Here is a 27,053-nt window from a genome sequence, read left to right on the forward strand (position 1 = left end):
GCATATTGGCTGGGGTGGATTGGCAAGGTGCACAGGGGCTGGAGGGGCAGGTTTAGCTCGCTTTTCCTTCAGATATCTACTTCGGGAGGTGCCCTGTGGCAGCAGGAGGGAGTCAGACCCACCGCCGCTGGAGGGATGGATCTGCAGAAGCACAGCGTTGTTTGCATGGTGCAAGCAATTTCCCTGACAGGAACTGGTTCCCTTTGGGATTTTGGCTGGGTGATGGGCAAGGGAGATGGTGCTGGTAAGCGCCTTTGTTCCCCACCAAGCTGAGCTCTGTCATCCAGGGCTCAACAACTCTCCCTCTCGTTGTCCTCTATCCCTCCCATTCTCCAAGCAGAGCTGTTAACTTATAACCTTCCAGATGTTAAGTCCTGCTTGCTGTCAGAACACACTCCATTTGGCCCCTCCGCTTTTGCAAGCCAGAATCAAAGGCTCTGCTTTGCTTTGCTGGCAGGCTGCCCCTCTGCCCCCGCTCCCTCCCGCCAGTCCGTGTAGTGCACACCGCCTCTCTGCCCTTCCTACCCTCTTCCGTGGGCCTCTTGTCTCTGCTTGGCTCCAGAGAATCCATTCTGCTAGTCTTCTGGCTGTTTTCTGGGTTATTTAGGCAGGTGTGGGTGGAATCTAAGTGATCTGCAGGATGCAGTGAGCCCAGCATCCTCCTACACTGCCATCTTCATCCCAGGTCCTATTTTTTAATTTAAATCCAAGTTAGTTAACATATAGTGTGATAGTATTTCAGGAATAAAATTTAGTGATTCATCATTTACATATAACACCCAGTGTTCATCCCAACAAGAGTCCTCTTTAAAGCCCCTCACCATTTTAGGCCTTTCCCCCACCCAACACCCCACCAGCAACGCTTAGTGTGTTCTCTGTATTTAAGAGTCTCTTATGGTTTATCTCCATCTCTGTTTTTATATTATTTTTGCTTCCTTTCCCTTATGTTCATCTGTTTTGTATCAAATTCCACACATGAGTGAAGTAATATGTCTTTGACTGACTTATTTCACTTAGCATAATACACACTAGTTCCATCCATGTTGTTGCAAATGGCAAGATTTCATTCTTTTTGGTCACCAAGTAATATTCCATTATATGTATGTATATGTACACACACACACACACACACACACACACACACACACACACCACATCTTCTTTATCCATTTGTCAGCCGGTGAACATTTGGGCTCCTTCCATAATTTGGCTATTGTCAATAGTGCTGCTATAAACATTGAGGTGGGCATATGCCCATTCTAACCAGCACTCTTGTATCCTTTGGATAAATCATAGTAGTGTAATTGTTGGTTCATAAGGTAGTTCTATTTTTAATTTTTTGAGGAAACTCCATACTGTTTTCCAGAGTTGCTGCAACAGTTTGCATTCCCACCAGCAGTGCAAAAGAGATCTTCTTTCTCCACATCCTCACTAACATCTGTTGTTGCCTGAGTTGTTCATTTTAGCCACTCTAACAGGTGTGAGGTGATATCTCATTGTGGTTTTGATTTCTATTTCCCTGATGATGAGTGATGTTGAGCATCTTTTCAGGTGTCTGTTATCCATCTGGATGTCTTCTTTGGAAAAGTGTCTATTCATGTATTTTGCCCATTTCTTCACCTAATTATTTGTTTTTGGGGTAAGTTTGATAAGTTCTTTTTAGATTTTGGATACTAACCCTTTATCTGATATGTCACTTGCAAATATATTCTCCAATTCTGTCAGTTGCCTTTTAGTTTTCCTGATTGTTTCCATCACCATGCAGAAGCTTTTTATATCGATGAAGTCCCAATAGTTCATTTTTGCTTTTGTTTCCCAATCCTCTGGAGACATGTCAAATAAGAAGTTGCTGCGGTCAAGATCAGAGAGGTTGCTGCCTGTTTCCTCCTCTAGGATTTTGATGGCTTCCTGTCTTAAATTTAGGTCCTTCATCCATTTTGAGTGTATTTTTGTGTATGGTGTAAGAAAGCGGTCCAGTGTCATTCTTCTGAATGTTGCTGTCCAGTTTTCCCAACACCATTTGCTGAACAGACTGTCTTTTTACCACTGGATATTCTTTCCTGCTTGTCAAAGGTTAGTTGGCCATATGTTTGTGGGTCCATTTCTGGGTTCTCTATTCTGTTCCATTGATCTATGTGTCTGTTTTTGTGCCAGTACCATGCTGTTTAACGATTACAACTTTGTAATACAGCTTGAAGTCTGGGATTGTGATCCCTCCAGCTTTGGTTTTCTTTTTCAAGACCGCTTTGGCTATTCAGGGTCTTTTCTGGTTGCGTACAAATTTTAGGATTGTTTGTTCTAGCTCTGTGAAGAATGCTGATGTTATTTTAATAGGGGATGCAAAACTAGAAATTTTTAATGGAGGTTAAATATTTTAAAAAACTATTCCCAGATATCTCTTGACAGACCACTAATCTAGATCATGTGTAAGCAAATTAGAGCCAGTTTTTGTACAGCCTAAAAGCTAAGAATGGTTTTTATTTTTTTAATGGGAAAAAAATCACAAGAAAAATATTTTGTGACCTGTGACAATTATATGAAATTCAAATTTCAGGTCCATAAATAAAATGTTACTGGAACACAGCCATGCTCAGGCATTTATGTGTTGTCTGTGGTTGCTTTCCTGCTATAGTGGCAGAGCTGAGATAGACTGCATAGCCCAGGAAGCCTAGAATATTTACTAGCTGGACCCTAATGGAAAAAAGTTTGCCCAATTCTGTCTAGATCATTGTCTCTCAGTGTCAAAATCACCACCTGGATCATGTAGTGGAATTAGAGATGTCCAGACTCTGCCCTAAATGTACCAAATATGTAATAAAGCCTAATAATATCTACTTTTTTTAATTCCCTTAAGAACTCCAGCTCCATCCAGTGCTAGGCTTTAACCATCACTTAAATTATAATGACACCCAAATTTTTATCTCTACCCGAGAATTCTCTCTTAAGTTCCAGACTTATATATCCCAGAGTGTATTTCACATTTCCACATGAAAAACTCAATGATGCCTTTGACTTAGCCTATCTAAAACTGCACTTTTGATTTTCTACCTCACATGTGCTATGCCAAACATTTCTACTCCAATGTCCCCCATTTCAGTTAATGGCACTAGCAGTTCCTCAGGCCAAAAACCTAGGAATCTTTCTTGATTACTCTTTCCTTGATCTTCCAGTTTCATCAATCAGAACTCCTGTTGGTTCTGTGTCCAACCTATAAGAATCTAATCACTTCCAAACATGTCCACTATTACCAACCTAGTCGAAGATGTTGTCACAGCTCACCTGGGCTACTCCAATTGCCCTCTAACTATTCTGCCTGCTTCCACTTGTTAGAGTTTAATATTTAGAAATGTAAACTCGTGATTCAAATAAACATATGTCAAAGATGTGGGTGAATTCATTAATTTATGCAGGAACTAGTAAGATTTTAAATCTGATCCACCATAGACCATTTGAAAAGCTAAATATTTATAAGTAATGTTGGGATATTATTTATGGGTTAGATATAAAACTAGTTAATATCCAACAAGACCATGACTATAATTTTCAGTTATGATTTACAATGGGCATAGCAAAAAAACTATTTACCTCTCTACTGGGCAACAATCTACAAGTTAACCTCTAGGTTTGCAAAATAGCCTAGACAACAGAAAGTCAAAGCCCTGAACTTTACTGAAAGGTGGCTCAGTCACCTATTTTACCTACTTCCAAATTTTGGTTAATTTTTCTGACACAACCTTGTCCTTCTCAGTACAGAACATTATTCCATGCAACAGCCCGAATGATCATTTTAAAGCATAAACAGGGTCATAAAATTATAATACAAACTCCTTACTATAGCCTACAGAATGCTATATGATTGGACCCTTGCCTCGCTTTCTGACCTCAAATCCTACACTCTCTCACTCATGCATTATGTTTTGGCTACACTGACAGACTCATTCCCACACACAGGGCCTATCCAATTACTCTTACTTGTACCTGAAACCATCTTTGCCCATATCTTGCCTTGGTTGTCTCCTTCTCATCAGGCAGGACTCAGTTTAACTATTACCTCAGAAGACCTAAGTTACCTACCTCTTCCTTCACTCTGTTAGTCTTTCACATCGCCCTCTTTTATTTCCTTTATAGTAGTCATCACTGTTTATTTTGCTTTGTTTGCATACATGTTTAGGTCTCCCCTCACTATTAAAATGTAAGTGGCATGAAAAGATAGGACTCTGTTCTGGTCACAGATATGTTTCTAACAACCAGTATAGTACCTGACACATAGTAGGAACTCAATAAATATTTGTTCACTTCACCAGTCTAGAATGCCTTCTGGGTTCTAGCCCTGTCTCTGTCACTAACTGGTAAACTTCCTTTACCATTCCAAAGATAATGGTGTGGAATCAAATTATCTGTGAGGTACTTTCCAGCTTTATAATGCAGCAAATGCTTTTATAAATTGATATATATTACAGCCACTTTCCACTTTCTATTCCAGCAGAGAATAGAGTACCGAGCAAAATCACCATCCTCATTATTACCATCATCTACCACACAATAAGCATTTATTCAGGCCCACTCTCTGCCAGACTCTATTGTATATGTTTACAATACAGCAATTGATTAAAAGAAAAAAAAATACCCTTTTCTCATGGGGATGGTAATCTAATTTAGTTAGGGAAATATTCCACATACATGTAAAGCAAAGTAATAATACAAAAGCACCATGCTAATTGCCAAATGGATTGTAATCATAGTAATGATAAATAATAAATTTTTATAGCAGCTAAAATTTATTGAGAGCTTACCATATACCAGGTATTATTCTAAAATTTTCATATACATATCCAGTCATATAAGACTCACAACAAACCTATGAGAAAAGTTCTATATTTTAAAGCCCTAGTAAACAGGTACTACTTTGACTTATAGAGAGTAAGTGCTACTGGATGCAGAAGATCTCACTGAGGACTGCATACATGCAGTCTTGGGAAAAAAACAGGAGCTGAGCTGAGCTTCAACTGAAGAATGGGATTTAGACAACTGAAGAGGAAGAAGGAGTCCATTTCAAGAAGAATGAACAACTTGAGGCAACACATTGAAAGGGAAATGCATTTAGCAGTTTTAGGGCACAAGGAGTTAAGCAATTTCATTAAGAGTAGAATTCCCTAGTAAAACTGTTAAGAGGCAAGTTTGGAAAGGAAGATGGCAAATGAACTGTGGAGGGCTTTGAATGCCATGGTAAGGAGTGTGGCCCTGTTCCTGCAGATATTGAAGATTCACTGACATTTTTTAAGAGTAGAGTATCATTTTCAAAATAACCATCTAAGATTAATGTGGCAATTAAGAGACTATCACTAAAAGTCAGGTGTTCCGTGGTAAAGGTTTATATTAGTGTGATTACAATAGGAGAGAGAGAAATTGGGGCAAGTAAAGAGATTACAGGAAAAAATAACAGTAATTGGTGACTGGCTTAATGTTCATTCGATGACAAAATGGAGGGGCGCCTGGGTTGTTCAGTCGGTTGCGTGTCTGACTTCAGCTCAGGTCATGATCTCATAGTTCATGAGTTCAAGCATGCAGGGCTCACTGCTGTCTGCACAGAGCCCACTTTGGATCTTCTGCCCCCATTCCCCGCCCCTCCCTCGCTCACACTCTCTCTCACTCTTGCTCTCTCTATCTCAAAAATAAATAAATATATTTTTTTAAAAAAGATGACAAGATGGATATGACAAAAATGACCCATTTTCAAGTTTGGGATATTTTTGACAGAAATAAAAAAGTCTTGAGGAATGGAAGATAAAAATGAAAAGTTATAGAAGAACTTTACCACATTTATAAATAACTGAACTATCACCCTGAGAAGAATACAGTAATATAAATGTCAAGTTAACTCTGACTTAAATTCAACAGAATAAATAAAATAGTGGGGTGCCTGGATGGCTCAGTTGGTTAAGTGTCCAACTTCGGCTCAGGTCATGATCTCACAGTTTGTGGGTTTGAGCCCTGCATCAGGCTCTGTGCTGACAGCTCAGAGCATGGAGCCTGCTTCAGATTCTGTCTCCCTTCCTCTCTCTACCTTTCCCCTACTCACACTCTGTCTCTCTCTCCCTGTCTCAAAAATAAATAAACATTAATAAAAAATAAAGAAAAAAGAGGGGCGCCTGGGTGGCTCAGTCTGTTGAGCATCTGACTTTGGCTCAGGTCATGATCTCACAGTTCGTGTGCTCGAGCCCCGTGTCGCACTCTGTGCTGACAGCTCAGAGCCTGGAGCCTGCTTCGGATTCTGTGTCTCCCTCTCTTTCTGCTCTTCCCCCACTCATGCTCTGTCTCTCCTTCAAAAATAAATAAACATTAAAAAAAATTTAAAGAAAAGAAGAGAAAATAGTGACTGCACTAATAGGTGCTCATGAGACATTAAATGACAATTTTGCTATAACCAAAGAAAGAAGGCATAAACCCCCACTTAGTGAAGGGCTCATATTTTCTGCCTAACTGGAAACTGTGAAAAGCTATCTGAATCTAAGCAGAACATAGATGAGGATGTTCTACTAATACACGAGATGGCAGATATCTTCTACTTGCCCCTCTACATCTACTTTTCAGCCTTCATCATGCTCTCTGCCTTTTGAAGGTGACCTTTTGAAGGTGACCTATATGGACCTTATCGATTGGCTCCTTTCCCTCTGGCTTCTTGAATGGACTTGGCCAGCATGATCTACCATAGGAGGTAAGAATAATGCAGAAAATAAGGTCAGGGTATATAATCCTCTGGCTTCCTCCCTGCAAGGTTTCTCTGGCCTGGCTGCATCCCTAATCCAAAGGTCACTGTTCCTCTCCAGATAGTCTCCTTTACACAACTTTCTCCTTCTACGTGCTAACTGTTCCTTCCTTTATTCCATGGGTCTAGGTGTGGGAATATCTTCACTGCTACCATCCTTGGGTTATTAGACAATGTCTTGCAGTCTCTCTACACCTATACCTCTATAAAAAATCCCTTCATAAATAAATCTTCCATGAATTATGCTAATTTTTCCACTTTATTCCAGTTGGAATTTTACCTGTACAGTGCCCCCAAGAAATAGACTTTTTAAATGAGATCCTGAGATTGATGTGGTCTTATCAGAGAAGACCAGGATAACCACCCCTCTGGGGGAAAATAGGAATAAGTAATTCATGACATGTAGTGACATTATAAACACTTGAATTACCACCTGTTATAGCATGGAATGAAGTGCAAATAGACAGCAATGCCTTAGAAGATAAAATAGCCATAGCAATTAGTCCATGAAGGTCTGGACAACATTTCCTTATTGAGGCATTACAACAAACACTGGTGAGGGAGAGCACCATCAACCTTTAAAAGTGCAGGTTATAGATGATGGTAGGGGAAGCTCCCGGTCTCAATGGGAATAATGGTATACTGAAGTGTTAATGGCAGAAAGGTGCCATTTAACAATCAGTGATATGGTAAGTGCAATTTACATGGTAAGACACAAGGACAAAATGGTAATCAGAGTTTTGACCTGCAGGGAACTGTGGTGATGGTGAATTGATCATGGAGGTTTAAACATGAAACACATGAAGCCTACCACTATGGTGCTTGGCATATATAGGCAGAAAAAAATCTTGGTCTACTAAGCAGAAACCTAACTCAACTCACTGTAGTAGCAATTCATAGCCTCTCAAACAATTCCCATATGTAAATACATTCATAGACCTCAAGCCGTTGAGGCCACAGGAATAAATTATAAAACTTCTCCAAACCTTTCCCAAAAGTACCTGTGGACACATACTGGGGGAAAAGAATACCTGGGTCTTTGGCAGATTATTAGATATAGATTCTAAACTCACACTGATCCCCAGAAACCAAAATGCTACCGTGGCCCACCTATCAGAACAGGGGCTTTTGGAAGCCAGGTGGCAGGAGTCTTGGACTGAGTCTAATAATCAGTCTAATGGGACAGAAGGCCCATCGTGTGACTATTTTCCCAGCATCAGGTTAATCGGAATGGGAGTAATATAATTAGTAATTGGAAGATTCTCCTCTTTTGTTCCCTGGCACAAGCAATGAAGCCTATTATGGTAAGGTGGGCCAAATCCAAGCTCCTGGAACTGCCTCTCCCCCAAGACAATAGCAAACAAATGCAATATGTATCCTTGGGGGAAACTGTGAAGACTAGTGCCACCATCAAAGACCTGAAAGATACAAGGATGGTGATTTTTGCCACATACATCCCCAACTAACTTGCCTGTTTAGCTGGTGTAAAGGGTCAGGCAGGTCTTGGTGAATGATAATAAGTATCATAAATTTAATCACATGTTAATACAAATCACAACTGTGGTTCCAGATATGGTATCTTTACTAAATAAAATCAAGATATTCCCTGACACTTCGGCAGCTGGTATACAGCTATTGACCTGGACAAATGTTTTCTTCTCCATCTCAATCAATAAGGAAAATTACAAGCAGTTTGAATTTACATGATACCAACAATAGTATATCTTCACTACACCCCAGGGTTGTGTCAATTCTCCTGTTCTCTGTCATAACATAGTCCAGTCCAGAGGCCCCTTAATATCCTGTTGCTTCATTACCTAACATATGGCCAATGACCTAATGAGCAGAAGTAGCAAGAATCCTATATGCCTCCGTAAGATATATGTATGCCAGAGAGTAGAAAATAAATTCTGCAAAAGTTCAGGGGCTTACCACATTGATGATGTTTTTAGAAGGTTCAGTGGTTTGAGATATGTCTGGATAGCTTTTCTAAAGAGACAAGTTGCTATACCTTGTAATGCCCACCCTGAAGAAACAGGCCCAATGCTTGGCAGGTCTCTTTGGATTTTAGAAGCAAATATGTTTTACAGTAGGGTGTGTACACCCTACATTAGGGTGTGTACATTAGGGTCTACAACACATTTACCAGATAACCCCTAAGACTACTCTCCAGCTCTGATTAGGTTTGGCCAATGGGAGCACAAAAAGGTGATTGGAAGGAGGGAAAGAAGAAGGTGAGGTGAGGTTATTTACTTCCTTAGCTTCCTCCCTGAAAAATTACCTTGGTCTGATTGTGCTCTAGACAAATGTAACTGGCCCCATCATAACAGCCTCTTAAAATGTGTCTGTCCTTCTGGATGCCTGTAACTGCTTCCTCCACTAATGCTTTCAACTTAGAAATAGTAACAGCTCCCTTTGATATTCTGCTACCCTTTGTGGATCCTTTATTCCCACACCTCTGTAAATAGTCCAGTTATTAATAGATCCTCTTTAAATTATTCTAATCTGAATGTAACATGTGTTTCCTATTAGCACATATTGACTAACACAATTAGGAAGTACGTTTTAGGGGTGCCTGAGTGGTTCAGTTGGTTAAGCATCCAACTCTTAATTTCAGCTCAGGTCATGATCTCACAGTTCGGGAGATTGAACCCTATGTCAGGCTCTGCACTGACAGCACGGAGCCTGCTTGGGATTCTCTCTATCCCTCTCTCTCTGCCCTTCCCCTGCTCATAGTCTCTGTCTCTTTCTCTTTCTCTTTCTCTTTCTCTCTTTCTCTCTCTCTCTCTCTCAAAATAAACATTAAAAATTTAATTTAAAAAGGAAGTGTGTTTTACATATGTGCTATATAGACTATATAGTCTAGGTGTCATGGTTAAGAGGTTGGGTTCTAGAGTCACACTAATCAATGTTTAAATCACAGGTCTACCTACCATTTACTAACCTGTATGACTTTGGGCAATGTTTTTCACCTGAGCCTTGGTTTCATCTGCAAAATGGGAGTAATACTAGTATTTACTTCACAGGATCATTGTGAGGATTAAATAAGGCAATATATGTAAAGTACCTGGCACAGTGCCCAGCATGACAAAAAGTAATAATATGAGTTATTTTTCTTATTCTTTTTATAGCCCACAGCATTCACAGAGGAGGGAAATGCAGTTTGAAAATTCATTAATTAGCGTCCTGTTTACAGTTTTATTGTTAACTCTAATTGCTTATTTGAAATAGTCTCTTGACTTCATTAAAGTAATTATTGCCTGTCAGTAAATGATGGGCTTAGGTTTCTGTACATATGCTAGAATTTCATGCATCTTGCATTTCACAGCAGGAACCCAGTCTTAGTCAACACTTTCTTGCCCTGACATCTGCACTCAATGCATAGGGTCTTACTTAAGCAAAGACATAATTATCCTTCAAAATAAAATTGTAAACAGGATTGAGTATCTCAGATTTGTTAACCTATTCCCTTATAGTGAACATTCTAGTTACATTATCTGTATTAGACAGTCAGCATTATAGCAAGTCATGGTGCAGAATAAGGAACTAGAACTCTAAGAAACTGAGGCAGGGCTGGGGGCAAAGGGAAAGATCCAGGGAGAAGAGCTTGCCAGCCCTGGGAAATTACCCAAAAAGTATGAGTTCACGACAAAGTTTAGAGTCAAGAGTAAAGGGCTCAGGTCTTAGAAGCCACAAAAGCCTTAGAAGGATAACACAAGTAGGAGTAAGGGAATATAGCCAATATTTAAGAAATACCTATATAATACCTACTAGGTACAAGAATTCATAACAAGTGGCAAGTTAGGCACAAACACTGGATATAGAAAATGAAGACAATACAGAGGTCCAAAGTCCAAAATCTAAGCAAACATCATAAACAAAGACATATGTAGGAAAAGGCAAGAGTTCAAGAATGCAGATAAGCAACTGGGGAAAGCAACATGTAGTAAGGCATAGTAACTAAAGTCCTCACATCTAATCAGGGGGCTTCTCCTATGATTCCTTCCCTGAAAATAGCCACCCTAAGTTCACAAATGAAAGAATATTAACAGTTGTAGGGAATTGGGGGAGGAATTAAGTTAAAATGAGAGAGGTAAATATATCCCATTATATATACATAAAATGTACAAGTATAAAAAGTTCATGTTATAAGTCTTCAGTCCTGCCCATAAACCCAACAGCTTTGTTGCTTGTCTGTTTTCGTTTCCCACATTATATTATTCATAGACTGGAAAACTCTAAATCTGATAAAAATCAGATGACTTCATCACCACCAATGAAGGGAAGCTAGAAATATATGCAGTGGGTTTATGAGACTGCAAAGGAAAATTCTGGACAACATGGGTATAAAACTAGGGGTAAGATTCCACTCAAGGTAGAAACAGAAATAGTCTGTGGATGACAGAAAACAGCAACAAAAGACAACAAAAAATGAAACAAAGAAGAGATGAGCTTTTGGTTATGTTGTAACCACCCAGTTCAACACTCTATCCCAGGAAGACTTGGGTTAATGACAGTAGAAAGGGGTGAGAAGAGATTAAAAGAGGTAGCCAAATCCTAAAATAAGATTTAATAATCTTAAAAGGTGCCAGCTGGCTTTCTGAAAATTTCAGTGAGATTGCCCAACCAAAGGTAAGGTTCTATTACCCAAATTACAAACAAAATTTACTTTTTCTTAAAGATAAAGGCTTCTCCAAATACACATAATTAGCTAATCATGTGCATCTAAATATTTGACAAAGATAAACAATGTGCTTATACTTGTCTATGAATAATAGCAATGTATTTTACATTATATATGATTTTCAAAATAAATTTTCCCTTGAATACACAATTCCATCACACAACCCCTTGGATAGTGAAGGGTTGACAACATGACGTAGGTTGGGTTCCCCAGAAGCTGACCCTGAGACAAGAATGTGATATAAGTGGTTCATTTAGAAATACTAAATAGGACAATAGAAAACTATTTCAGGGAAGAGAAGGAAGCTGATATAGAATGATTATTGAGCAGATCACCACTGTGGGTAACGGGAGCTCAAAATCCCACTCGGGAACCTCTACAGGATAATGTTGGACATGCCTCAGAGTTATACGAACTGAAGGGAAGGGAACTGGGGTAATTATCCACCAATTCCCATAAGTTCTTGGTTGAGGGCTGACTTCACTGGTTGAGGGAAATGTGTTAACTGGCCAGCATAGGTCATGCTGGCTCCAGACACCACAGAAAGTATACAGACAAGTTCCTGGTGCTTATAGTTCAAACTGTCAGATATGTGTGGACAGAAATGATGAGTGCCCAGGAGATAGGAGTGGGGCTCATCAACCAGTATAGCTGTAACACACACACAACTTCTTCCAGGCACCTGAAGGATGAAGGAATAAATTAAGTGTCATTTTAGGGCATCCTACAACTGCCTAATTCTTTAATTATATAATGAAGATATGTATGATTGTTATGATTACTATAATATACAAATACACATAGGTATACACTGAACTGTGTCCTCCCCCACCAAAATTCTTGTATTGAAACCTAACCCCCAAGGTGATGGTATTAGGAGGTGGGGCATTTGAAATTAGGTTATGAGTGTGGAACCCTCATGAATTGGATTAGTGACCTTGTAAAAGACACCCAGAGAGCTCCTCCACCCTTTCTGTCATGTGAAGTTACAGCAAGAAAACAGCCATCTATGAACCAGGAAGAGTGTTCTTACCAGATACTAAATCTGCCAGCACCTTAATCTTGGACTTTCCAGCCTCCAGAACTATGAAAAACATTTCTTGTTTAGACCACTCAGTCTTTGATATTTTTGTTATAGCAGCCCAAAGGGACTAAGACACATATGCACATTGATAATATAACTTGGAATTAATCTAAGTTTCAAGAAGGCAAGGACCATGGATGTCTTGTTCACTATCATAACCCCTTGTTCATCTATGCCCAGTACTATGTCTGACACATAGCAGGCTTTTGGTCAATCAATAGTTGTTGAACAAATGAAAAAATAGGAAATCATAATCAAAAGTATTCAATTCAGTTCATGTTTACACTACTGTGGTTAACTACGCATCTACAACTTTTTGTTTATTTGAAGAGAAGTCTCTTTTCTAGCAGAAGTCAGATAATGGTCTATAGAATCACAATTTTCAGTGAGGGAGAGTTCTTCTTTAAGCTAACAAATGACTTACAATAGCATGACAGACAGGTTCTTAATTAATTTGCTAATAGTTCTTCCAGTGTATGGTCATTAACTCCAGTTGAATCTTTAAGTCATAACACAATGTGTGTGTTTATCTGTATCACATACAAATATATTTGCATACATATAAATAAACAGGAGATCATGAAAACAAGTTGATTTTATCTGTATCAATTTTCTTTTATGGTACACTCCCAAGTTTTGACAACTGGTTTAGCACAATTTAGCAGCTAGCCCTTAAAATATTCTTGAATGTGGAGAAATAACATAATGTCTTTCCACAAGCTGCAGGAAGAAAGTTCACGAGAAAATTAGGGCAATTTTGCATAACAACTTGTGTATTTACATATAAACAATCCATTTAATGAAGAACACCAAAAATAGCAGATCAAGTAAGTCCAGAGGCTGCAAACATAATACATCCTGCTAAATTCAAAACAATAGCAGTTGAATAAGCCCAGTCTATGGAAAAATCCTATTTTTTTTAATCCTGCCTTCTCTTCTTCAAACTAAGAGAAACTGTATGCTGATCACATAGGATGTGGTCCTTATCTCCAAATCTCAGCCATCCTAGTGAACTCACTTGTTTTCTGGAGTAATGGCCTGGTCCTGACAGTGAGTCAATTAGTCATCTGTGACTGAGTGTGTCCAGTGTGAGCTGAACACAGAACTAAATGTTACCGAGGGGAGACAAAAGAACAAGGCCCAGTTCCTGCCCTTAAAGAGTTGCAACCTGGTTACTTTTACAGGACACACATTTAAAAATAATAACCCTTGGGAAGATGGCGACGTAGGAGGACGCTGGGCTCACCACGCGTCCTGCTGATCACTTAGATTCCACCTACACCTGCCTAACTAACCCAGAAAACTGCCAGAGGATTAGCAGAACGGAGTCTCTGGAGCCAAGCGCAGACGAGAGGCCCACGGAAGAGGGTAGGAAGGGCGGCGAGGCGGTGCGCGCTCCATGGACTGGCGGGAGGGAGCCGGGGTGGAGGGACAGCCTGCCAGCCAAGCAGAGCCCCCGAGTCTGGCTGGCAAAAGCGGAGGGGCCTGATGGACTGTGTTCCAACAGCAAGTGCGACTTAGCGTCTGGGAGGTCATAAGTTAACAGCTCTGCTCAGAAAGCGGGAAGGCTGGAGGAGAAAGGGAGGGAGAGCTGCTGAACCCCCGGATGACAGAGCTCAGTTTGGTGGGGAACAAAGGTGCTCGCCAGCGCCATCTCCCTCGCCCATCCCCCAGCCAAAATCCCAAAGGGAACCACTTTCTGCCAGGGAACTTGCTCCCTCTGAGCAAACACCCAACTCTGTGCTTCTGCGGAGCCAAACCTCCGGCAGCAGATCTGACTCCCTCCCGCTGCCACAGGGCCCTCCTGAGTGGATCATCTAAGGAGAAGTGAGCTAAGTCTGCCCCTCCTGACCCCGTGCACCTTGCCTACCCACCCCAGCTAATACGCCAGATCCCCAGCACCACAAGCCTGACAGTGTGCAAGTAGCCCAGATGGGCCACGCCACCCCACAGTGAATCCTGCCCCTAGGAGAGGGAAAGAGAAGACACACACCAGTCTGACTGTGGCCCCAGTGGTGGGCTGGGGGCAGACATCAGGTCGGACTGCGGCCCCGCCCACCAACTCCAGTTATACACCACAGCACAGAGGAAGTGCCCTGCAGGTCCTCACCACTCCAGGGACTATCCAAAATGACCAAACGAAAGAATTCCCCTCAGAAGAATCTCCAGGAAATAACAACAGCCAATGAACTGATCAAAAAGGATTTAAATAATATAACAGAAAGTGAATTTAGAATAATAGTCATAAAATTAATCGCTGGGCTTGAAAACAGTATAGAGGACAGCAGAGAATCTCTTGCTACAGAGATCAAGAGACTCAGGAACAGTCACGAGGAGCTGAAAAGCGCTTTAAAGAAAATGCAAAACAAAACGGAAACCACGACGGCTTGGATTGAAGAGGCAGAGGAGAGAATAGGAGAACTAGAAGAGAAAGTTATGGAAAAAGAGGAAGCTGAGAGAAAGAGAAATAAAATCCAGGAGTATGAGGGGAAAATTAGAGAACTAAGTGATACACTAAAAGAAATAATATACGCATAATTGGTATCCCAGAGGAGGAAGAGAGAGGGAAAGGTGCTGAAGGGGTACTTGAAGAAATTATAGCTGAGAACTTCCCTGAACTGAGGAAGGAAAAAGGCATTGAAATCCAAGAGGCACAGAGAACTCCCTTCAGACGTAACTTGAATCGATCTTCTGCACGACATATCATAGTGAAACTGGCAAAATACAAGGATAAAGAGAAAATTCTGAAAGCAGCAAGGGATAAACGTGCCCTCACATATAAAGGGAGACCTATAAGACTCGTGACTGATCTCTCTTTTGAAACTTGGCAGGCCAGAAAGAATTGGCACGAGATCTTCAGTGTGCTAAACAGAACAAATATGCAGCCGAGAATCCTTTATCCAGCAAGTCTGTCATTTAGAATAGAAGGAGAGATAAAGGTCTCCCCAAACAAACAAAAACTGAAGGAATTTGTCACCACTAAACCAGCCCTACAAGAGATCCTAAGGGGGATCCTGTGAGACAAAATACCAGAGACATCGATACAAGCATAAAACATACAGACATCACAATGACTCCAAACCCATATCTTTCTATAATAACACTGAATGTAAATGTATTAAATACACCAACCAAAAGACATAGGGTATCAGAATGGATAAAAAAACAAGATCCATCTATTTGCTGTCTACGAGAGACTCATTTTAGATCTGAGGACACCTTTAGATTGAGAGTGAGGGGATGGAGAACTATTTATCATGCTCCTGGAAGCCAAAAGAAAGCTGGAGTAGCCATACTTATATCAGACAAACTAGACTTTAAATTAAAGGCTGTAACAAGAGATGAAGAAGGGCATTATATAATAATCACAGGGTCTATCCATCAGGAAGAGCTAACAATTATAAATGTCTATGTGCCGAATACCGGAGCCCCCAAATATATAAAGCAATTGCTCATAAACATAAGCAACCTTATTGATAAGAATGTGGTAATTGCATGGGGACTTTAACACTCCACTTACAGAAATGGATAGGTCATCTAGACACACGGTCAATAAAGAAACAAGGGCCCTGAATGATACATTGGATCAGATGGACTTGACAGATATAGTTAGAACTCTGCATCCCAAAGCAACAGAATATACTTTCTTCTCGAGTGCACATGGAACATTCTCCAAGATAGATCATATACTGGGTCACAAAACAGCCCTTCATAAGTTTACAAGAATTGAAATTATACCATGCATACTTTCAGACTACAATGCTATGAAGCTTGAAATCAACCACAGGAAAAAGACTGGAAAACCTCCAAGAGCATGGAGGTTAAAGAACACCCTACTAAAGAATGAGTGGGTCAACCAGGCAATTAGGGAAGAAATCAAAAAATATATGGAAACAAATGAAAATGAAAATACAACAATCCAAAGGCTTTGGGATGCAGCAAAGGCAGTCCTGAGAGGAAAATACATTGCAATCCAGGCCTATCTCAAGAACAAGAAAAATCCCAAATACAAAATCTAACAGCACACCTAAAGGAAATAGAAGCAAAACAGCAAAGGAAGCCTAAACCCAGCAGAAGAAGAGAAATAATAAAGATCAGAGCAGAAATAAACAGTATAGAATCTAAAAAAACTGTAGAGCAGATCAACGAAACCAAGAGTTGGTTTTTTGAAAAAATAAACAAAATTCACAAACCTCTAGCCAGGCTTCTCAAAAAGAAAAGGGAGATGACCCAAATAGATAAAATCATGAATGAAAATGGAATTATTACAACCAATCCCTCAGAGATACAAACAATTATCAGGGAATACTATGAAAAATTATATGCCAACAAATTGGACAACCTGGAAGAAATGGACAAATTCCTAAACACCCACACTCTTCCAAAACTCAATCAGGAGGAAATAGAAAGCTTGAACAGACCCATAACCAGCGAAGAAATTGAATTGGTTATCAAAAATCTCCCAACAAATCACAGTCCAGGACCAGATGGCTTCCCAGGGGAGTTCTACCAGACGTTTGAAGCAGAGATAATACCTATCTTTCTCAAGCTATTCCAAAGGATAGAAAGGGAAGGAAAACTTCCAGACTCATTCTATGAAGCCAGTATTACTTTGATTCCTAAACCAGACAGAGACCCAGTAAAAAAAGAGAACTACAGGCCAATCTCCCCGATGAATATGGATGCAAAAATTCTCAATAAGATACTAGCAAGTCGAATTCAACAGCATATAAAAAGAATTCTTCACCATGATCAAGTGGGATTCATTCCTGGGATGCAGGGCTGGTTCAACATTCGCAAATCGATCAACGTGATACATCACATTAATAAAAGAAAAGATAAGAACCATATGATCCTGTCAATCGATGCAGAAAAGGCCTTTGACAAACTCTAGCACCCTTTCTTAATAAAAACCCTTGAGAAAGTCGGGATAGAAGGAACATACTTAAACATCATAAAAGCCATTTATGAAAAGCCCACAGCTAACATCATCCTCAATGGGGAAAAACTGAGAGCTTTTTCCCTGAGATCAGGAACACGACGGGGATGCCCACTCTCACCGCTGTTGTTTAATATAGTGTTGGAAGTTCTAGCATCAGCAATCAGACAACAAAAGGAAATCAAAGGCATCCAAATTGGCAAAGATGAAGTCAAGCTTTTGCTTTTTGCAGATGACATGATATTATACATGGAAAATTTGATAGACTCCACCAAAAGTCTGCTAGAACTGATACATGAATTCAGCAAAGTTGCAGGATACAAAATCAATGTACAGAAATCAGTTGCATTCTTATACACTAACAATGAAGCAACAGAAAGACAAATAAAGAAACTGATCCCATTCACAATTGCACCAAGAAGCATAAAATACCTAGGAATACATCTAACCAAAGATGTAAAAGATCTGTATGCTGAAAACTATAGAAAGCTTATGAAGGTAATTGAAGAAGATATAAAGAAATGGAAAAACATTCGTGCTCATGGATTGGAAGAATAAATATTGTCAAAATGTCAATACTACCCAAAGCTATCTACACATTCAATGCAATCCCAATCAAAATTGCACCAGCATTCTTCTCGAAACTAGAACAAGCCATCCTAAAATTCATATGGAACCACAAAAGGCCCCGAATAGCCAAAGTAATTTTGAAGAAGACCAAAGCAGGAGGCATCACAAACCCAGACTTTAGCCTCTACTACAAAGCTGTCATCATCAAGACAGCATGGTATTGGCACAAAAACAGACACATAGACCAATGGAATAGAAATGAAACCCCAGAACTAGGCCCACAAACGTATGGCCAACTCATCTTTGACAAAGCAGGAAAGAACATCCAATGGAAAAAAGACAGTCTCTTTAACAAATGGTGCTGGGAGAACTGGACAGCAACATGCAGAAGGTTGAAACTAGACCACTTTCTCACACCATTCACAAAAATAAACTCAAAATGGATAAAGAACCTGAATGTGAGACAGGAAACCATCAAAACCCTAGAGGAGAAAGCAGGAAAAGACCTCTCTGACCTCAGCTGTAGCAATCTCTTAGTCTACACATCCCCAAAGGCAAGGGAATTAAAAGCAAAAATGAATTACTGGGACCTTATGAAGATAAAAAGCTTCTGCACAGCAAAGGAAACAACCAACAAAACTAAAAGGCAACCAACGGAATGGGAAAAGATATTTGCAAATGACATATCGGACAAAGGGCTAGTATCCACAATCTATAAAGAGCTCACCAAACTCCACGCCCGAAAAACAAATAACCCAGGGAAAAAATGGGCAGAAAACATGAATAGACACTTCTCTAAAGAAGACATCCGGATGGCCAACAGGCACATGAAAAGATGTTCAACGTCGCTCCTCATCAGGGAAATACAAATCAAAACCACACTCAGATATCACCTCACGCCAGTCAGAGTGGCCAAAATGAACAAATCAGGAGACTATAGATGCTGGAGAGGATGTGGAGAAATGGGAACCCTCTTGCACTGTTGGTGGGAATGCAAATTGGTGCAGCCGCTCTGGAAAGCAGTGTGGAGGTTCCTCAGAAAATTAAAAATAGACCTACCCTATGACCCAGCAATAGCACTGCTAGGAATTTATCCAAGGGATACAGGAGTACTGATGCATAGGGGCACTTGTACCCCAATGTTTATAGCAGCACTCTCAACAATAGCCAAATTATGGAAAGAGCCTAAATGTCCATCAACTGATGAATGGATAAAGAAATTGTGGTTAATATACACAATGGAATACTACGTGGCAATGAGAAAGAATGAAATATGGCCTTATGTAGCAACGTGGATGGAACTGAAGAGTGTGATGCTAAGTGAAATAAGCCATACAGAGAGAGACAGATACCATATGTTTTCACTCTTATGTGGATCCTGAGAAACTTAATAGAAACCCATGGGGGAGGGGAAGGGGAAAAAAAAAAAAAGGTTAGAGTGGGAGAGAGCCAAAGCATAGGAGACTGTGAAAAACTGAGAACAAACTGAGGGTTGATGGGGGGTGGGAGGGAGGGGAGGGTGGGTGATGCGTATTGAGGAGGGCACCTTTTGGGATGAGCACTGGGTGTTGTATGGAAACCAATTTGACAATAAATTTCATATATTGAAAAAAACAAAAACAAGCAAAAAAAATAAAATAAAATAATAAGCTTAAAAATGATTACATCAAGCAGTGGCAATTAAGAGTGGGGAGAAGAAGAGTGAAATGGATTGCAGTCAAATCTCAAAACCTAAAAAGTGGGTAGATGGGAAAATAAATTCTTATTGACAAATCTGAAAATAGTTGAACTAGCAAAGGGGTTGCAAGTCAGTTGCCCCAGATGGAAGCACTTTGTAGACTATTTGGCCAGCTCAATGATTTTTAAAAATACATACTTGAATGCCTACATGTTCTATCATGCCCTATTCATATCACTTCTTGTAGTTTCACATATTTACAGTTACTAACTGGCCTGGCCACTGAAGACATTGGAATTTACTATCCTTGAATTAGAGGCACATCTTTAAAACTTGGAAAAACAGTTTAGGCTATTGCTACTCAAACTTGTGGTCCATGGGCCAGGAGCAACAACATTACTTGGGAGCGTATTAGAAATGCAGAACCTCAGGCTCCACTCCACATCTACTAAATCACAATCTGAATTTTAAGAAACTATTCAGCTGTATTCAGTTTGTATGCACACTAAGTTTGAAAACTACTGGTTTAGGACACATGAGAGAAAACCCTACTTGAGCCATGAATAATTAAAAACACTGTGCTATCCGGGGTGCCTGGGTGGCTCAGTCGATTAAGCCTCTGACTTCAGCTCAGGTCATGACCTCACAGTTCATGGGTTTGAGCCCAACTTCAGGCTCTGTGCTAACAGCTCAGAGCCTGGAGCCTGCTCTGGATTCTGTGTCTCCCTCTCTCTTTGCCCCTACCCTGCTCACACTCTGTCTCTCTTTCAAAAATAAATAAACATTAAATTAAAAAAAAAAAACACTGTGCTATCCACCAAGTGATAATACACTGTGAAAATAAAACCAGCTCCAAAACTTTGAAGTCATATGAACTAAATACTGTGTAACCTTTAAAGCAGTGATTCTTGACTATCAGTATTCATCAGAATTACCTGAATTGCTTGTTGATTCTCTGGCTCTACTCTAGTAAAGAAATTTGATTGAGGAGATATGGGTTGGGGCCTTTCAAACAAGCACACAGAGGTGATGCTGAGTGCTATAGATTGAATTATGTCTCCCCAAAATTCATATGTTGAATCCCTAACCTCCACTGTGACTGTATTTGGAGATAGGGTCTTTAGAAGGTAATTACAGGAGGTCATAAGGTCTCTCTCTAACCCAACAGGATTAGTGGTCTTATAAAAAGAGGAAGAGAGAGGGATTCATCTCTCTCTGCACTTGCTCAGAGGAAAGGCCATGTGAGGACAAAGTGACATGCACAAGCCAGGAAGAGAATCCTTACCAGAGCCTGACCATGCTGGCATCCTGAGCTCAGACTTCCAGCCTCTAGAATTGTGAGAAAATAAATGCTTAAGCCACCCGGTGTATGGAATGTTGTTATAGCAGGCTGAGCTAATGCAGGTGGTCCCCAGACTTCACTGTGCCTTGGACATACTTTGTAGCCTGGGCCTCCAAGGGATATGGACTGTTCCTTGGTATTTTCTATCACAGAGGCCTCTGAGATTTTAAACAAATTGCCCAGGAAAGTTCACCTCCATGTTCCTCAAAACAAAAGAGGCAGGAGAGAATCAGGGGTGGGTTATTACTGTCAGAGTAGGGTCACCCAAGTAGTGTGGGCAAGGCGCTAGGATGAAGATGGGGTGGGGTTCCCATAGGTAAAGACAGAGGGTAAGGAGAATCCAGGCAGGCCTATCTACCTTCTCCCATCTGCAGTTGTCACATTTGGTCTCACTTTCCACTCAAGACCCCTGCCCCGGTATGACTTTCAATCTTCATACCCAAACAGGATATTGAATTCATGGCTGCGCCCAGACAGATATATGGCCTGGATAATTTTGTTGTTGGTTTGCCCTGGGCTTCCTGCCTTTTTGCAACCTCAACTCATCATTCCCCAGCCATGATGTCTCGCCTTATTTCCCATCTCCACAGCAACAGGAGAGGTTATATCTCTTGGGGTTGGGGCAAGTGGATCAGGGAAGACTGAGACTATACAGAGAAGCAAGATTGCCATAGGCAGAGACAGAGGCAAAGAATTTCCCAGGAAGAGCAAGAATACAAATGTTGTAGAACACCTCTCTTAAAATTTTATTATGCATCAGTGTCACCCGGAAAGCTGGTTATAACAGATTTGAGGGCTCCCATTCTGATTCAGTAGGCTTGAGGTGAGGCCCAAGAAACTGCATTTTTACCAGCATTTCAGCTGATTCTAATGTGGGTGAGCAGAGAATCACACTTTGAGAAGTACTGTTTGGATCCACTGCTTCAGTAGCACAATCGTTCACACAGATGCAATGTTATACCTCTGAGAACTGGTTTAAATGGGAGAAGTGAGCTCTTTCCTTGTGATGAACAAGAGTGAATGAACAGCCTTCTAAAATAGGTTTTAAATAGGGATACAAACTGCTACAGTAGAGGCCTAAGGTGAAGTTTCAGAAACTGCAGCCATTTATTCCAGACTTCCAACTTCTTTCCTAACACCTAAAAGCACAACCTTCTATTGGTTTATACCACAGGTGACCTGTAATTTTGCTCACTCTATAGCAGCTTCTTGAGTTGTTTTTCCTATCTGAATCTTTACTCTGTCTCAGGCCAGAAAACCTCCTCATTGTTACCAGTCCCTTTTTTAAAAAAACAATCTGATCATGGGACTGCCTGGGTGGCTCAGTTAGTTGAGCATCCAACTGTTGATTCCAGCTCAGGTCATGATCTCATGCGTTTGTGGGTTTGAGCCCCACATTACACTCTGTGCTGACTACATGGAGCCTGTTTGGGATTCTCCCTCTCTCTCCCCTCTCTGCTCCTCCCCCACTCTGGTGCTCACTCTCTCACTCTCTCAAAATAAATAATAAATGAAAACTTTTAAAAAATCTGATCAGGGTTCTTCCCAGCTTAAGAACCTTAAGACAAAAGATCTCAAATTGCTATGTGCACTGCCTAGGAGCTTATTTTTTTTTTTTTAATTTTTTTTTTCAACGTTTTTTATTTATTTTTGGGACAGAGAGAGACAGAGCATGAACGGGGGAGGGGCAGAGAGAGAGGGAGACACAGAATCGGAAACAGGCTCCAGGCTCCGAGCCATCAGTCCAGAGCCTGACGCGGGGCTCGAACTCACGGACCGCGAGATCGTGACCTGGCTGAAGTCGGACGCTTAACCGACTGCGCCACCCAGGCGCCCCTAGGAGCTTATTTTTAAAATGCAAATTCTCGGGTCTGAACCCTTCTCCCCCATGCACACATGCATGCACACACATGCAACTTAAATTCTGTAGAGTTAGGATAGGGTTCAGGAACAAGCATTGTAACAAGCTCCCCAAATAATCCCAATGCAAACTCTGGATACATCAGTGCTCATAAACTCATACAGGATGCATCCCAGGAACCACTGGCATTGTTCACTGGGACCTTCGGGAGACACCATTCAATTCTTAGGACTTTCAAGCTTTATAGTGGATGCATATGGGAGATTCAGGAAATCTGACACACTTGCAGATTCCTGAGCAGGGAAGCAATGTGATAAAAGCATTGAAAGTGATTATTTGAACAACTAACATGTGAGTACAACTAGAGAGCAGATGGGATTAGAGACTCAGAAGAACTAAGCAGAAGGTGAGGAGCTATAGAGATAAAAATCAATGGGTCTCCTACCAGAGTACCTTAGTTTCAGTTTTTTGTTTTTCTTTTTTGTTTTGTTTGTTGCCTTCAAGAACTCTAATCAGAGTAGAATCCTGAAAAATATGGCCAGAGAGAAATGACCAAAAGCCCTCCTCAGAAAAAGAATGGCCATATCTCAGAGATCAGTGGTTTTATGAGAATCCAGGCCTAGTGTGCCCATGCTCCATTCTCCTGCTGCACTTTTAAATCAGAGGGGAAAAGGTTTAGAAAAAGAAAAGTAAAAAGAGAGAACAAGCAAGGAACAAAGCAGAAAATACATGCAGTACCTAGGGGATTGACAGGGGGGCTTGTGGGGAGAAACAGATGAGGATTTAGAGCAGAGCATTTTTTTTAATTGAGTAAGGAAATAATTCCACTGCATTAAGTGCCACATCACACCAGAGACTGAGCAGAGCAGCCCGGCCCAATAACGCATGCCATATGGTCAGTTAGAAGCCAAGTGTGCCTGGTGGCCCTAGCTCAGAGAAAAGGCTAACTTTCAGAAGCCGGTAATTTTGCAGACCACCTGGGGTTCTTTCACTGCATCATCCTCTGGGACCTGAGACTGCACTATTTCCCCCAGCAAGGAATGGTATCTGTATCTAGCATAGGTAGACTTTTCAAAGTACAGGTTTCAGTGCAGCCAACGAGGCAGTCAACATGCGTATAGGAAAGAGTCTGCACTGCTTCAAGCCAATATATCCACTTTATCAGAAATCACCATTATCAAAACCTAATTTCAAGAATATTCATAACACCACTACTAATGTCTCTCACTGCAACCACCTTGGATTTTCTAGTATTACACTTCAATCAATGAGAAGTAAAACATTGCTTTGGACTTATCTTTCTATTCTCTCTCTCTCTCGCTGTCCCTCTGTCCCTCTGTCCCTCTGTCTCTCTCTCTCTCTCTCTCTCTCTCTCTCTCTCTCTCTCTCTCTCTCACACACACACACACACACACACACACACCACTCGAATCCCATTCTAAAACTCCTCTGTCCTGTGTGCCATTAAATCAGGCACAGAGGTGAGTGATTGCTAATCTGATAACAAAGTCCAGCCTAATATATTAATGGGTACTAATGGCTGAATGATCACACACATGTATGTTGGATAAGTAGCATGGTGGTTAGGAGTCAAACAGAGCTGGGTTCTGATGCTGGCTCTGTCACCTATTAGGCGCCTGACCCTGAGTGAGTCATTTACCCATTGTGTGCCTCTATTCTCATGTGCAAACCAGGGAGATAATAGTATAGATCTCACAGAGGTTTTGCTAGTATTTAATCAGATGATGTATATATACCATTTAGCACAGAACCCATCATATAGCAAATGTCCAATAATTCTTAGCCATTTTGATTTTACTGCTGATACCATTCCTCTCTAGTATAGTTGGAGCTTCAGCAGGGACGTTGTAGAGATGCATTAGCAATGGTAATTCTGGGTATTAGGGAAAGGTGGTTAAGGGGACCTGGTTTATTCCAGCACACCTAAAAATAGAACTCATCAGACATCCTAGATCTTTCCTCACCAGTGGTTTGGATGCCTCTTAGTGTTTCCATCTCTTAGCCACAAAATGGTATTATACTGGCAGCAAAAGGTCTCTTCCATATGAAAGGAAAGAAAAAGGGCCTAAAGAAAACACAAGGTAGGACCACTCTGGTCCTTTGTATTGCTCAGTGTGCTATTTTTGGCACTCTGTCCTCACAGTATGCCTCTGTTTTTCATTCCTTGCCAAAACCAAATTCCAATTAGGGGTTGATCAACAGTAGGAATTGTACTGAAGAGAATAAAATAATTGTGACATGTTTTTTTAAAAGCTGATTTTTACTTGATAAACCATCTGTTGGGAATAAACTCATGCCAAACAAAAAATTCTTTTGTAGATCAATCAGAAAGTTTAAAGGTCCAAAGCAATATCTATGTTTATACAACCCTCATAATAATGGTAGAGTATACATTTTCAACATGTCAGACTACATGTACAGAAGCTGATTAGGGATCTAATTAAACTTTCACTCTGGGCAGTCAGGAAATACCTTAAACCTCAACTGTCAAAGTGATTAGCTGGGGAAGACTTGGGCAATGCAAGATATCTGCATGGGCAACATGAATAAACAAGACCATAAACATACAGAGATCAAAATTAAAGAGGGGATCAGAAGAGATCTATCTTCCAGAAAGACATTGTGCCCTGCAGGTGAAATAATAGACGCTTCAAACAAAACCTGTGTGTTACAAGGTAAGGCACAGAGACCTAAACAATGTACTAATAACTCTTCAGGGGCATTTATCCCACCAATCCCATTCTAATCTTGGGTTAGATTTATCATAATTAAATTAATTACCATAGTGAAATTAATCTGGCCAATTAAATAATAGTAATGATAGAGAAGGCAATGATCCCGATTTATTTAGTTTGACCACAACCAGGAGCCATTGCCCCTATAGCCACGGCATCCAGGATCCTGGGGTAAGAAAAGCTAATTAAATCAGAGAACAGAAACTGACCTGGAAGAACCTATGGCAATATTATCAACACAATGCAAACTCCACATCATAAATGTTAACATCTACACATGAAGCCTGTTTCAAAGAGAGAGGCTTTCACAAAGATTTTATAAGCTCTATTTCCCCAGTCCCCTTCCACTATGTCCCCCTCCCAGATGCAACAGGCATATGACCAAGTGGTAGTGGTGGAGGAAAGATCACAGGAGATGATGTAAATTCAACTTTCAATTTTTGCCCTTGGTTGTCTCTGATAACATCTTTTCCAAGGTCTTATCTCATCCATTGATTTTCACAGTAGGCTGGGACAGGACTCATCATTGTCACCTTTGCCAAGCCACAAAAATCCTAAATTCTTGATGTTTATGTACCATATAGAAGAAACAAATTCATCTCTTCTCCCACCTTTACCGTTATTTACAGAGAAGATATAACTGGGTCCAAGCCCTGGGTGTGTGACAGTTATTTCCAATTAGAAGGGAAAGAAAGGGAAACCATAGATCTATGGACAAGCAAAGCCTTTCTGACTTCCTGATAATCAGGATCCTGACAGAGAATGGGACTGTAAGCAAAATTTAAAAGGTTTATGCACCCTCATCCTAGTTCACTGTTATCCTAATATTAAACTTTTCTATGAATAATATTGGGATTCATAAAAATAGCATGATTAATATTATTCTTATGATTACACAGTGGTGGACTTTGGAGAGATTATACCCTGGCTTTTACTTTCTAACTTATCAGTAAAGGAATGATGGATATTCTAGAGGAAAAAAGGGTACTGGTACAGGCTTTATACTATCCATCAAATAGGCCTCAGTGTGGTACCTGACCAAAAACAAAAAGTGGTGCCCTGAATTGCATGCATCTCATCAGGCATCTTGCAGGCCATACCCTGCTATCCAGCTTCGAAAGCAGATGCCAACTGAAAATCTGAGCCAGCATTTACTTTCTTCATTTCAAGAGCATGTGATGTCAGCAGCCAGGTCCACTTTGCATCTCTTGCTGCTGCTAAATTTCAGACGCTCATTAAAATTTCTATAAATGCCATGGATATTCAAACCTAAGCCATCATGTTGTGAGCTGGCTGAGGGTTGCTTTGTTAGCTGTGATTCTCCCAATAAGGCTTTCCCTCCTGGACTTTTATCACATAGACAAACAAAAGAC

This window comes from Panthera tigris, chromosome X (assembly GCF_018350195.1).
Source record: "Panthera tigris isolate Pti1 chromosome X, P.tigris_Pti1_mat1.1, whole genome shotgun sequence".
Taxonomy (NCBI): Eukaryota; Metazoa; Chordata; class Mammalia; order Carnivora; family Felidae; genus Panthera; species Panthera tigris.